General features: G+C 40.4%; 1 protein-coding gene across 5 annotated transcripts in view; it reads right to left on the reverse strand.

Annotated features, from left to right (window-relative positions):
* Positions 1 to 9,488, reverse strand: part of AZIN1 (antizyme inhibitor 1) — a 28,173-nt gene extending 18,685 nt beyond the window's left edge. For 4 of the 5 annotated variants that reach the window (XM_028533878.2, XM_028533879.2, XM_028533876.2 and 1 more), the window contains exons 1-2: positions 9,113 to 9,482; positions 5,038 to 5,175 (exon numbers count right to left, since the gene is read on the reverse strand). The gene's annotated coding sequence lies outside the window, so the exon portion shown is untranslated. Of the gene's footprint in view, positions 1 to 5,037; positions 5,176 to 9,112 lie in introns of all 5 variants that reach the window. The other variant, XM_028533877.1, reaches the window with a different exon arrangement.
* Positions 9,489 to 14,476: the final 4,988 nt, after the last annotated feature.

Below are 14,476 nucleotides of genomic sequence, written 5' to 3' on the forward strand. Positions count from 1 at the left end.
CAACATCGTGATGGATATATCTCTTTCACACTTGATGTTTCTCTCCATCCCTTTCCCTCTCTCTAAAAATAAATAAAATCTTGGAAAAAAAGGTTATTTTTCATGTGATGAGATTGAAAACTGAGAAATCCCAGAAGAACATTAAAGGTGGCTGCTGAAGAAATATTTTTAAAAGACAGACAAGAACAAGAATGAACAGAATATACCTAAAGGGAAAATAAAAACCCTACAGAAAATGAGCCCAACAGGCTAAGTTTGAAGTACCTATGTAAAGCTGCCTAATAAAATGCCTCACAATGAAATGTACAATACATTTCAATGAGAAAAACACGGGATTTTCTTAAAAATATACTTCTGCATGTGGAATAGACAAGATTGGACTTCCTTAAAAAAATGCGTCTTGACTGATGTGAAAACTAAATTTGTTTCTAGAGGGAATAGCCCTTTTGGTAATTAAGATATGGTAACATTAAGGATAACTACTGTGATATAACACAAACAGGAAATACATTAACCATATTAATATCAAGTTTCTAGCTTTCCTGGTGCAGCATAGGAAATAACCCTATAAACAAATGCACTTAATTACTATTTTGATTACTTTAGAGCAGATCTAACCATCCTCTCTCCAAGAGGAAAACTTAGAATACAAACACAAAGTTAAGAAATAGACTGAACCCCTTAAAAGCTCCTATAGTTTCCCCAGGTGGCAGTGGTTGTATCTTCCCTAGAATAAATATGTTCAGACTTTTCTAATCTTCATTCCCCTATTTAGTAGTTTTATTTTTCTATATGCCCCAAAACATTGGCATTACTGGTTTTAAGCTATAAATGAAATCACTATTGTTTATTTACCATGACTAACTTCTGCTCAGCTTTACAGTTTTAATTAAACCATGTAGACTGATGTGACTGGAGTTCATAAATTTTCATTGTTGTGTAGTATTTTACTGTATAGGCATACCATTTATTTATCTAAACTAAACCTACAGCTTATTTCCCATTTTTTGCTATATTGTATATAAATATTCACTACTTATTATGTAATTTCTTGCTATTATTTATGTACCCAAGGCAGTGCTAGTTTAACTCTGGTCTGCAAATTAGCTAACCCACAAGTTGAGAACCCAGTAGTCAGTATGCTATTTTACATTCTGGCACAGGAGTCTATCTTGCCAACTGGCAGTTTAAGTAGCACTGGTCTACGCACCAGAGTCTAAGGCCACATACCTGGGAGGAGAATTGCTAGGTTGTCAGCGACAATTAATGAATGTGCTGTTTAATTTGCTTGCATCACAGAATCTTTAAATTACCAAAACTAAAGTATCTTTTCTTCACGAGTCAAAATTTTGCCATTTCTACTGACAATCAACAGTGATCCAAGAGGAAATAGTACTAGTAAGCTCATAAAGAACATTTTATTCTTTTAGTTAAAATAATACCAATTTAGGTTGGACAAGTCCTATTAAGGCATATGTAAATGAGACAGAATATGAATATGTAAAATGCTGATGTTAATATGAAATTTCTACACAAACAAACATAGAGAATTGACTAATGACAACCAGGGAAAAATTTTTAGACAATTTTAAGAATCTATCTGAACACATCAATTAATTGAATCCTATACTTAGATACAACACATAAAGTATACCCTAATGACTAATTCAATCTGACTTCACTACCAGATCTGCTAATAGAAGTAGTTGGTTAGGAGGAAATTTAGTTTTCTGTAAGTCTTCAAAATTTTTCCATTAGGCTAATTTATTAATTATCATCAGAGTTATAAAACAACTTGAAAGTCTAGCGTGCGGGGGGGGGGGGGGGGGGGGGGTTGGACGGACACTCCAGCATGTTTTAAAGGCATGAAAAAACTTTTCTACTATTAGAAATCTTTCATTAATCTGAGACATTATTGGTGTTAAAATATTGTTAAGGTATTTTTATAACGGTCACATATTCTACAGAAAAGTCTTGGAAAAAACCCTCTAATATGTAAGCAACTTCCAAAGTTTCCAGATACTTAATGAAATGAACTATCTCAAAATTCAGATAGTTATCTGATCTAAAAACCGAACTCTGAAGCCATTCTAGACCACCTGCACAGAAATCCTATTAAGAGTACCGGAGTACCAGATGGTTCAATTAGAGGTCATATAGTTTAGTTATATATTCTGCAATGCTATGTGCCATTATTTTCCATAAAGTCCAGTGTGTTAAGTGCCTTTAATAACTTCTAGTTTCCCAGTGTTGCTGCTCCATAAAAAATTTCATCTCAGGATTTCAATATCCAGTATAACAAAAGATATCTAAGGACATTGCTGGAATGTGAAATTTTCTCTTGCCATTTTTACTAATTCTAGTCAAGAAATCTTTGGAGCCAGGTATCTTCCTGAATTTAAAATTTCTCAGGTTTTAGAACGGCAATATAGCACATAGACTTCATATATCATGTAACACTCTCCGGGCTGTTAAAGTATCACAGTATTCTAATCACAGTATTTCTGCAGAAAAAAATCAGTAATATTAGTATCACATGGTAATAAGATAAAAATGGCTTCAAATTAACTCAGATTCAGGTCAAGTTTTTGTTCCCAACTCAGTTTAGGTTACATCAAGGAAGTTATAAAATGTTTTTCCTTAACTTTTGGATTTAAAAATTACATGAATAAGGGATTGTGGACTATTGCTTTACAGCACAGCATCAAGCACTCAAGTTTTATTTAACATAACATATATTGTACCTGGGCATAAAAGTCAGTCACTCTGGCTAACAGAACCTGCAGAATAATAAATACCTTTATCATGCCCTATCTGTGCCTATCTACCCACACCCCCCATCCCAAAGACACAGAATGAATTATTAATTATTCTAAATAAAGACTACTTTCCCTTTGATTTGGCAGAATCATTTATTCACACAACTCATTGATACTGGTTTCTCAAGGGGAGAAACATCACCAGAAATGCTAAATACATATAATTACTGTTAAACTTCATTATAGCAAGAGACTAGACCTAAAAGCAGATTACAGTATTCTTGCCCTGGCTGATGTGGCTCAGTGGACTGAGTAGCCAGTGGAAGTTGCAGGTTCGATTCCCAGTCAGGGCACATGCCTGGGGTGCAGGCCAGGTCCACAGTAGGGGGTGTGACAGAGGCAACCAACACTGATGTTTCTCTCTCTCTGCCTCCCTTCCCCTCAAAAAATGATTGATTGAATGAATGAATGAATGAATGAATAAAAGGGTATTCCTTAAAACACAATGCTTGTTTCTTAAATTTCCACTTTTCAATCTTTCCATGACTACAATTTCATCTAGATCCAACCACACAAAAGTTTTAAATATCCAAACCAACTTGAGGAAAAATTATCAAATATATTGGAAATAGAAGAGATGATTAACAAAAATTAAGAGAACTGACTTGATACTGAGATGATGGCAACAGTGCTTCTCTTTATTATGCATACATGCAGCATTGGTTAAAATGCAGATTCTACCTGGCTGGTATTGCTCAGTGGATTGAGTGCCTGCCTTCGAACCAAAGGGACCCGGTTCGATTCCTAGTATGGGTCCATGCCTTAGTTGCAGGCCAGGTCCCCAGTTGGGGGTATGCAAGAGGCAGCCCATGCTGATGTTTCTCTCCCTTTTTCTCCATCCCTTCCCCTCTCTCTAAAAATAAATCTTAAAAAAAAAAAACAAAAAAACCCCAACCCAACCCAACAACAGCAGCAGCAGCAACAACAACAACAAAACGGCAAGAACTGAACTCAAGAGGAAGTCCATCTAATATTTCAAGGTCATGGAGGAAGGTGGTTGGCACACCCGCTTCCTTCCTACTAATCACCAAGGTTGCTGCTTTTCAAGCTTTGACACCAGACTGCTTGTGCCAGATACCCCTAGTGCTCAGAATTTAAAAAATAAAATAAAATGCAGATTCTGATCAAGGTTTGAGTGAGGTCAAGATTCCGCCATTTCTATTCCAGGTAATGTTGTTCCAAAGACCACACTGTTTTAACAAGGGGGTGGTTAATACACTCAAAGAGAAATTAGTTCATGATTTTGGGACTAAAGGAACTTTACATAAAATAAAGGAACTTTATACAAAAATCACAGCTGCAAAATAAACAATTCACTCAAATTCACACAGTTAGGAGAAAGCCAGTATGGAAAACCCTCCAAGTCTCTCTCTTGGTCCTAAGTCTCTCTTTAACCTTTAAAAAACCGGACTCTTAAATTGTAATTTGAGGTCATTATCAAATGTGTTGAAAAGATTTGCTTTAACATACCTCTACCCAACTTTACAAAGCAAATACTTTTGACAGACTAATAAACCATTAAATTGATACCCTAACCTTTCTTAAAAATTTCAAGTGTTCTAAGTCTTGGGCCAACTTAAAAACATCCAAACCTCAACATCGAAACTCAAATCTCAAATAGCAAGAAATGTATAATAAATTTTAAAAATGAATCACACATATAGCAGCACACATTCAAACAAGTTTACTATGGAATTACATTTTTCACAGAGATTTAATCCAAAAGTCAGATGCATATAGAAAAAAGTATAGTCAAAACAAAACTATCCCTAAAATATGTTTGGAAGGTATACATACCTGATTCCTCAGTAGGTCTTCTAAAAACAATCATATCTCTTCCACCAGCTGAGTACTGATATGATGTTATTTTATAAAAAAGAATATACACTCCAGAAATCACTTTGTGTCTGGTAAAATGCTCATAACTAGAAAAACAAAAACTAAGATTCACCCCTCACATCTCATGCTCTGGGATTAGGTGCAATGAGTGGAACTGAGACAGTGTCTTTTGCTTTATTTGAATGGTGTGATAAACTACTGCCCACACCTTACATTTACCTCTCTAATGTCAAACCTCTATTTTATAACATTTTAAAAAGAGTCTTAAGGGGTCACTGCATTTTAAGAGGTAAATGCAAGTTTTGAAAAAGACTGGGCTACAAGAACTCTTCTTTACTTCAATTTTACAAGGTCCCTGCACAAATGTAAAAATACTTACATGGACAAGTTAGGAGATGGAACCCCCCTATCATCAGCTAGGTTCCCAAGGTGGCTCAGCGTTGAAGTCGAACTGCTCTCTGTACAGCACTTCTCCTAGGCCCTCTGGGTAGTTGTATACTTGGTCAGAAAGTTCGCCCTAAAGAAGGAAATAAAAGTAGTAGTACATAATCCTATGTTTAAAAAATTTTAGGCTGTGCTTCATGAAAGTTAAACTGACATAAAGATTAAATGTAAGAATAAGTTTTAAATGTCACATCACACAAAATGTTTTCAAAGGGTTTACCATAGTACTTTTTTTTTTTACCATAGTAAACATTCCGAGTTGCTATAGTACAAAAGTCACATAACTTACTCAGTTTCTAAGCTTTTATTTGTCCCCCAAAACTGAAAATTAAGTATCCTGAAATTTAAAAATTTTCAGCACCCTCATCAACCTGATATGCATTCAATACTTAGTATGTATAATAGTCTAGCATAGTCTGTAATCTGGAACTACCAAGAACACTTCTTTTAACTCTTCCAATTCCAAGTTCTTCTTTGTTTAAAGTACAAAATCCTACTATATACCAAAAAGATGTAAAGATTTTAAGACTTAACTAACACATTATGTATAAATGTGAAGCAACTTTTGAGAACTGTATTATATACTGAGTGAGTGACTTTCAAAGGTTTACCTTCTTATACCTAACCTGTCTAGACTTAAGCCCCTCTACTTAACTAGAACAACAAATGAGTGTGAATGTGCTTGGCCCACTGTAACATGCTCAATAAGTTTTAGGGATGCTTATTACTTATTATAGTTTAATAGGATGGACATATATCATCTCTAATGTAAGCTGCTATACCTATATGTACTTTTATTTATAATTCAGTGATTGTTACTTTAAATATAATTTGATAGCATTTGCTAGAAAAAGGATAAGAAACCAGAAAAATAATTAAACTAGAAGCTTTAAGGGCAAAACCCAGAGATTTCAGAAGCACAGTAGGCATATCTAAAGCATATCTCATTTCAACCAGGTTGGCCACCTTTGTAGGAGATAAAATGTTCTTTTAATCCCCCAGGGTCTGTTCACACTCTCAATGACACTATTGGATGATGAAGCAAGATACCAGCACGTAACAGTGATTATAACCTTATGGTAGACTCCAAAGAACATACTCCAAAACAAAGGTTCTGATTCTTCCCCCACCAGGTCAATTTTAAAAATAAATCAAAAGACTCATGCTGGAGACATCTTTTCCCTGCTATATTGCCAGATATCTTGCTGCTTACTGCAACCCAAGAGCAGGACTGTGACATGTTCAAGACATTAAACTTCAAACATTCAAGAATGTTCTTCAGCATGATCTCTACAACCAACATTTCCATGTAACTGAAAGATACAAGCAGGAAATGAAAACCCTAAAACTTGGAAGGTACAAGTTAAGAGAAATAATAAATGGGGTATATAGGGTAGGAAGGCCTTTACATACAGAATAAAATGTTTACTTGCAGTTAAAACAAACCATGAGAAGTTAAATAAAAATGTGGAGAAGAGGAGTTATAGAAAGATAAATTATTCTCATTTAGAATGGTGTGTATAAATCAGTTGGATCATATACAACATTGCATTCAAGTTCCTTAACAATTGTTTGAAGAGACCGTCTCTTCACCTTGGTGCATAGCACAAGAAGAACTAGATAGTAGGCAGTAGGCAGGCCAGTAAGATATAAACAAAAAACCCTCCCACCACTGACAGAACTACCCAAAAACCTAGTATCCCCAAATTACCAGTATTTCTCTGAACAACTCACACTGCCTTTACCAATGACTTTTAGGGTTGCTCTGTAGTATTCTATCCAAAACCCCTAAACACCAGTCTAATCATTAAGAAAATATCAGATAAACCCAAATTGGGGGATACTCTACTGGATATCTGTCCAGTACATATCTAGAATGTCAAGGACACACACATATAGACACACACATACAAAAATAAAAGACTAAGAAATAGCCACAAATCAGAGACAACTGGGGAAGACGTAACAACTAAATGCAATGTGCTACCTTGGACTGGATCCTGAACAGGAGGAAGACATTAAAAACTGGTGAAATCCAAAGAAAGTCTGGAGTATAGTTAACAGTAATATATCAAAGTCAGTTTCCTAGTATTGACAAATGTTCCACAGTAAGATATTAATTAGGTAAACTGGGTGAGAAATATACAGTACCACCTTCTTTACTATCTTTGCATCTGTTCTGTAAAACAAGACAATAAGTGTGGTATAATTCTATTTGTATATAAGTTAAAGAATAAACAAAACTAATCTGTTAAAAAAACAGAATCATGATTGCTCTGTGGTGAGAAGGGGATGAAGTTTGAAGGGGCAAGAGACAGCTCTCTGGGGTGATCACAATGTTTCACCTCTTGATAGGTTTGGATTACATGGTTGTATTTTTGCCAAAGCTCATCAAATGGTATTATTGCTTAACGACTTGTGTATTTAACTGTTATATCAATTTTACCCAAAGCTTTTAAAAAGAATAATAAACAGCATTAAACCCTACTTAATGATATGTACTTAAGTTGGAAGGTGAAGTGTTCAGGGAAACCAACGTACTTTGAAATACATGGAAAAATAAGATGGACTGATGTATGGATGGCAAATAAAGCAAACTGTTAATCTAGGTGAGGGTACAATTCCTTCCCTTTCTCTGTATGTTTGAAAATGTGTAAGTTCAACCTGGGGGGCAACAGGGAAGGTACCGATTTACTGAACTACTGCACTTACCATACCACCCGAAGTCATAGAAGCCTATCTATCATCCAGGGCTTATTTGTCTTCATGACCAGCATCTGCACCATTATATTTGTAAAAGAAATTAAAGGATTACTCGGGAAAATCCTTAGCCCGAAAATCCTTAGCGCGGTTTCTGCCAGGCTTGTTGCATCAACCTTTCCCGACCACAGAGCAACTCTCTCCCCCTTAAGTGTCCTCAGCTTCCCACCCAAGCGGGGAGCCTAACGGTGGAAAATATGGCCAGGGCAGAAAAATATCTTAACTCATCCAAGATGTCACCCCCAAATCACCAGTTAAACCTGCAGGAACATCATGGGGCTGTATACTGTGCACCGGTCTTTTCAGGTTCCCGAACCAGCTGGGTAAGGAGTTAAAACACGTCACCACCACTAACTGTTGGCAGTCCAACTAACTAGCACTTGATAAGCTACCCAAGCCTACCGTTCTCCCTCCCTGTCCACAGTTCTCCCTCCCTGCCCAGGAATCGTGGCGCGGACGGGAACAGGAAGCCATGGTGACTAATCCTCAGGCTCCAGGAGGTGACTGGAATGAGTGAAAGCGACTTGGCCCAATCAAGAGCGCCGCAGAGGGCGGAGCAGCAGCCCCGAGGTTTCCAGAAGGGGCCAAAGGCCTCTCACTCGCTACCTGACACCGGGGCTTCCCCGCCGCCGGGCCCCGCGTGGCGTCAACTTTCTTCCATCGGGGGGTGAGGGGGCGCGCACTGCCAGCAGCCGTCCTCCTCCGGCAGCTGTCACAGAAGGCCGGCGCCCGGCCCGCCCCGCTCCATTCATAACCTAAGGCCCCGGCCGTTGCAGTCCGTCGCGCCGCCCGCCAGGCGCCCGAAGGCGAAGGGGCCGAGCCGCTCCAGGCCCGGGCTGCGGGACCCAGGCCCCTCCGACCTGCTGCCGGGCCCCCTCCCCGGAAACAGCAATGCACCACGGGAGAGAGGTGGGGGCCTCACTCCGCCCGAGGCTACGCCGGCCCCCAGCAGCGAGACCCCCGCGCGCGCTCCCACAAGCACACGCCCCCTCGCCCCAACTGAGGCGGCTCGGGCTCCGCCAAGCACGGGCGACAGCCTGAGAGCCACTAGGCGCGCCCGCGGCCGCCGCCGCCGCGGAGGCACCGACAGCCGCCACACAGAGTAACGTCCGCCATGTTCGAGGCGGCCGGCCGCGGGGTGCCGCGGGGACGCCGGCCGGGCGGTAGGGCCCAGCCGGAAGGCACCCGGCGGCCCCCCGAAGCCGGCTCTACGCTCCGACCCCGCCCGCATCCCTCGGATCGGTACTCACGTGAGATAACGGCCCAAAGAGTCGGGTAAAGCGTCTTCTCTTTTTCGGCGGAATTTTTAAAGAGGGATGTGGTTACCTTGAGCAGAAATACCCAAGGCGGCCTGGGCCATAAGCTGCGGAGACGACGTTGGAGGAAAAGCGCGGCACCGACACCAGCTGTGCAGCAGTGACGGCGGCGGCCGAAGGAGAGAAATAAAACAGCAGCGCGGGTATACAAGAAAGGCGAGGGCTGGGTGGGGAGAGGATTGGGTCTCGTCACACCACAGAGCAGAAGAGCGAGAAAGGATGAGAATAGGCAGAGAAGGCGGAAAAAAAAGAAGCCCTGCAGCGGTGCGAAGAGCTAGAGTGTGAGAGGGCGGTGCGGACGTCGCCAGTATTTATAACAAAGGGCGTGGCCTGTGACGTCACAGCCGGTCCGGCAGCCGCGCGAGCGGGGCGGAGTCCGGCCAGGGTCGGGGAAGGAGGCTGAGGCGGAAGAGGAAGGGGCGACGCGCGGGGAGCTAAAGGGAGTAGGGCAGGGCGACCCAGCGGTGCAGGTGCCGACCTCCCACAGTCCGCAGCTCGTCGGCTGGGGGAAGGCCGGCGTGACGGATGAGAGTGGGCGGGGTTGACGGGAGTTGGCCGGGTAGGATCGCGGCGTTCCCGGCGTCCTAGCCCTTGGTTCGCCGGAGCTCTAGGTCGCCGCGGGCCAGGGCTTTCCCGCGCCGAAGGCGGTTCTGGGCCAGAGGGCAGGGCCGCCGTTAGCGTGCAAGCCTGGAGAGGGTTTAAGAAGGAGGCCTGTGAGGGCGGTCGCCTGAGTGTCTCCTTTCGAGAGCACTTAATGCTGTGGGAGTTCAGCAGGCCACGCCTGGGAACTGCCCTCCCAGGGTGAGGCTCCAGCCCGGGCTGGCTGTAGCGCTCCTTCCTGGAAGCGAGTCCCTAAAGGCCAGGACCAGTCCGGCGGGCCAGTGTTAAGTGTTAGCGAAGGTTAGTGGCCGCGTAAAAAGGTTACCCGTGCTCCTAAGTTGCAAAAGGGGTGTGGCTTTTATGTCTCGATTTCAAAAGGTGTTAATGCAGCTCTGGCCCGGTTGCTCGGTTGGTTAGAGCGTCCTCTCCGACGCCAAGATTACCGTTTGATCGGGCCAGGGCACATAACCAGAAGCAACCAATGAATGCATAAATAAGTGGAACTATAAACCAATGTCTGCCTGTCTGCTTCCCCCCCTTGCTTCCTACCCTTTCCCTCTCCCTCTATAAATCATTTTTTTTAAAGTGTTGGTGCAGTCAGACCCAGCCCTTATTAATAAAGAACCAGTGTCGGAGAGGGGATCGCTGAAGTTACAACCTCAAGTTTATATTGCTATAATCCCCACGTCTTGTTTTGGGGATCATTTTAATGTTACAACTCCATAACAAACTTTTTTTTTAACTGGCAGACCTAGGACGACCTACGTAGTTTTTAATTTATTCTCATCTTTTAAAATGTCTTCACACTAGTGAACAGAAATCCTGAGTCCTAGCATGGCAATGCCTTCCATTCAACTCAGACACAAAATGAAATACGTATTGACACACCCCTCCGAAATTAAAGTTTTTGACATTAAGACCTTGAGCTTTTTTTTCCCCTCTTCCCCACCGTCTGCTTACTTTGTAAGCAACACAGTGCTTGATTAATAAATCATCAAATGGAAAGGAAGAGAGCCTTTCTGAGTGGAAAGATAGCAACACTGAAATGTGGGCTCTTGGATGAAAATATTCAGTAGAAATTAGGAGCTATCAACCCTGTTCCTGATTTTGCTTTTCTATATTTCTCTCTGTTCTCTTGGCTTTCTCTTTCATTTTAAAAATTCCTTTTGAGTCAAAATATTTATAAGCACAGAACTTTACTAGACCCCTGGTGGAGGGAGGTATGAAGGCAAGAAATGAATACATCATTTGAAATCTTGCTTACAGTCTAGCAGGGGAAATAAGACAATGACACAAAATAACTAAATTGTTAACAGATAAATAGATAAAATGCTACATGGAACATAATGGAAGCAGGAAATGTTACAACTAAGTGATAGGCTGCTGACAAAAGGTAGAGATCGATTTTGAGAGGAGAAGTTCCAGACATGGGAAACGAGTGATTTTGAGAGCAGATATTCCATCGAGAACTGAGAGTGGACTTTTGGGTTCCAACATAGGGACAAGGCTGCCAATGAGATTGAAAAGGTAGGTTAGGGTGAGATAAAGAAGGGATCAGAGCTTAGACTTTATTCTGGAACCATTAAGCATGTTATACTCAAAGATTTTGTTTTTTTTAAAGGTTACTCTGGCATCAGTGGGATTGAAAATAGTCTGCAAGAGAGAGAAAGTGAAGGAGACTCTTAAAGCTGTTAAGAGTACTAAGGGATTCAGAATGGATTGGAGGGAAAAGGCATAGGAAGAGGAGACATAATCTTGAACGTCAAGGGAGATGAGAAATTGTAAAATGATTTGGGGATGTTATGTCACCAGGGAGAATTCTGGAATCATAACAGGTAGAGATAGAAGGGCCCATTTTGGAGGAAAGAAGATGAGCCTGCTTTGAGCATAGTTCGAGCTGTTAATGAAATAGTCATGTAAAAATGGTTCAAAGACCCCTGCAAATAGGGAGATCTGGAGCCTTTTTGGCTGTGAATTTGGGAGCCTCTCCTATAGTCATGATGACTAAGGAAATGTTGAGGTCTACAGGAAAAGGGCTATAAGCACAGGACCTAGAGAAATGCCAGAGAGAAAGGAGGCAGGCAGAGAAGAACAAGAGGACCAGCCAGAGAAGTAGAATAGTCATAGTAGTATACTGTCAAGCCATTCAAGATGGAACAGGACATCATATCCCTCAACAGGATGAAAGGGGGTTCTGATTTTGGCAAATGGTGAATCATTAGTAAATCCAATCTCATGTTAGGAAGCTTGGATTTTTATCCTGAAAAAGTTTTAATCATGGGACTGGTTTGAATTTTAGAAAAGGGGATAATGTGGGGTTGGGAAGAAAAAGGACTGTAAGTGTGTGGCAGGGAGAACACTTAGAAAGCTATTGTAGTGATCCACTGAGAATGAAAAGTTATTTGTGACCTTTCACTGAACAATTTCAGTGGAGTGGGAGGCACAGGTGAGTCGCAGAGGTTTGAGTAAGGAACAGCGGAAGAGAAGTCTGAATGCTGACCACTCTTTCAAGTGGAAGATACTAGACTAGAGCCTAATCCAACATCGTTTATATACCATGAAGCAATTCAACTTCTATTATTCAAACTATGTGTCCTTATGACTAGTATTGCTATATTCAAATTTAAAGAATGATGCTAGCTTTTAATGAATACAGTAGAACCTCGGAGACTGTACTGCAATGAAATAAACAATGCAGTATGTAACTTTGACAGAAAGATAGCTTCCTAATGAGAATAGCATATCATGTTTGGGGTTTGAGGTTTTGGGCATTGTGCCAAGTTGGGTTACTCATACACAAATAACACATGTAGTGCCAGAGAAAGTATTACCATTAAATAGAGAGCCCTAAGACAAAATTATATAACCATTCACACTTAGGTCATCCTGGCACATCGATGCAAACTTATTTACATTTTTGCCAATAGAATAGAAAAGGTGGAATGAATTAGATAGTTAATAAAGACAAGTCACTCAAAAACAAGAGGTAAACCTAAAATCACCAGCCTGTAATAGAAATATTTTGTAGTCACGTGTATGTAAATATGATGTATGTAAAGAGTTCAATAGTGAGTAAATATCCTAGTTCAATGAGTATGTTTAAAGAGAGCTTAATAAGGATTTTTATTGCTGAAGTCCATTAAGTACTCATTATATAGGAAACCAAAATATACAGAGTTTTTAAAAATTAGCATTTTAAAATGTTATGTCAGTTGGCCACCATATCCTTTTGTTCACTAATAACCTTCTAAAAAGCTAGTTTGCCTATTAAGAATCCGGTGCTGTGGCTTTTATGGACTTGTAAAGATGGGTAACAGTGTTTCAAAATTACTGAGTACAGAGTTCAAATTATATACCATCCTCCCTTTGAATGGAATAAATATAAGATTGATATTTAAATCTTTTATTTGCTGAGTAGCTGTTGTTAAAATTCTTTAGAGTTGTAATTCCTTTACCTAGGTTTATTTTCACCTCATGAGAAATCACTCAATTTGGGAAGAGACTTTTTATTATCATCTTTACTTGTTTCTCTCACAAAATTTGGGGCCAGGTCAGGTGGGGTCTATGGCATTCCAGTCCAGGTGCCCTGCATCCCAGCACTGGCTTGAGGTCGCTCATGCGATCATCACCCACATTTTTGTCCACAGGATAATTTAACCCATAGAATGGTATGCCTGGCAAGGAAAAGGCGATAGAGATTCAAACTCAGGTATGAGAGACAAGAAAGAAGTTTTTTTCTATTTTCATTTCAATGGCTGTGTATGTAATTAGAAATGGGTCAGCATTTTACCTCTTATCTAGTGACTCGGATGGTTTCAGCAGTAAGCAAGTCATAAGCAATGCACTGACCTCTTCTTCAAGAAATAGCAACTTACTCAATTTAAGAGGACTGTTTTCAAAACCTACATAAGAGGGCAAAGCAGTAATCAAGTTTTACAAATTAAATGTAATTTACGTGACTAGAAGAAACAGTGGACATGACCCCTGACTTTGTATCTGTGTCTGATCCTTGGAAGTTAGGAAATCCTTGGAAAATTAATTTTATTTTAACTTTGCTACCAGGCATTATCTGATAACAAGTGTTTGTTTATTGGACAATATATAGCAAAGCAGGTTTATATCTATCTCAAAACAGATATATCTATCTGCCTGGAAGATATACTAAACTTTACCAGTTTGAATTATGGTTTGCTCTATTTTCTTTAAGGTTTTATTTATTTATTTTTAAAGAGGTGGGAAGGGTGGGAGAAGGCAGGGGTGAAAACATGGATGTGAGAGAGAAACATCAATCAGTTGCCTCTCATGCTCTCCCAACCAGGGACCAAAGCCGGAACCCAGGCATGTGCCCTGATGGGAATCAAACCGTCAACCTTTTGCTTTGTGGGACTATGCTCAACCAACTGAGCCAGCCACACAGGTCAGGGCTGCTCTATTTTCTTTCATAAATTCCCTAACCTAGGTGCTGTAACACGAGCACCTAAGTGATTGTTAATATCAGTGACTGCAGGATACATTTTATGTAATGAGAATTATTAAATCAATTTGCAAATAATTTGAAGTTTTAAATACAAATTCTCTTGTAAACATTTATATCCATTTAAATTTGCTTTATCTAATATTAACTGGAAAGAGAAAAGTCCATGCAATAAAAACGATAAAAGATTGATTATTACTTTGGTAAAATAGGGAGAAGAAACA

Source organism: Phyllostomus discolor, chromosome 7 (assembly GCF_004126475.2).
Source record: "Phyllostomus discolor isolate MPI-MPIP mPhyDis1 chromosome 7, mPhyDis1.pri.v3, whole genome shotgun sequence".
Lineage (NCBI taxonomy): Eukaryota > Metazoa > Chordata > Mammalia > Chiroptera > Phyllostomidae > Phyllostomus > Phyllostomus discolor.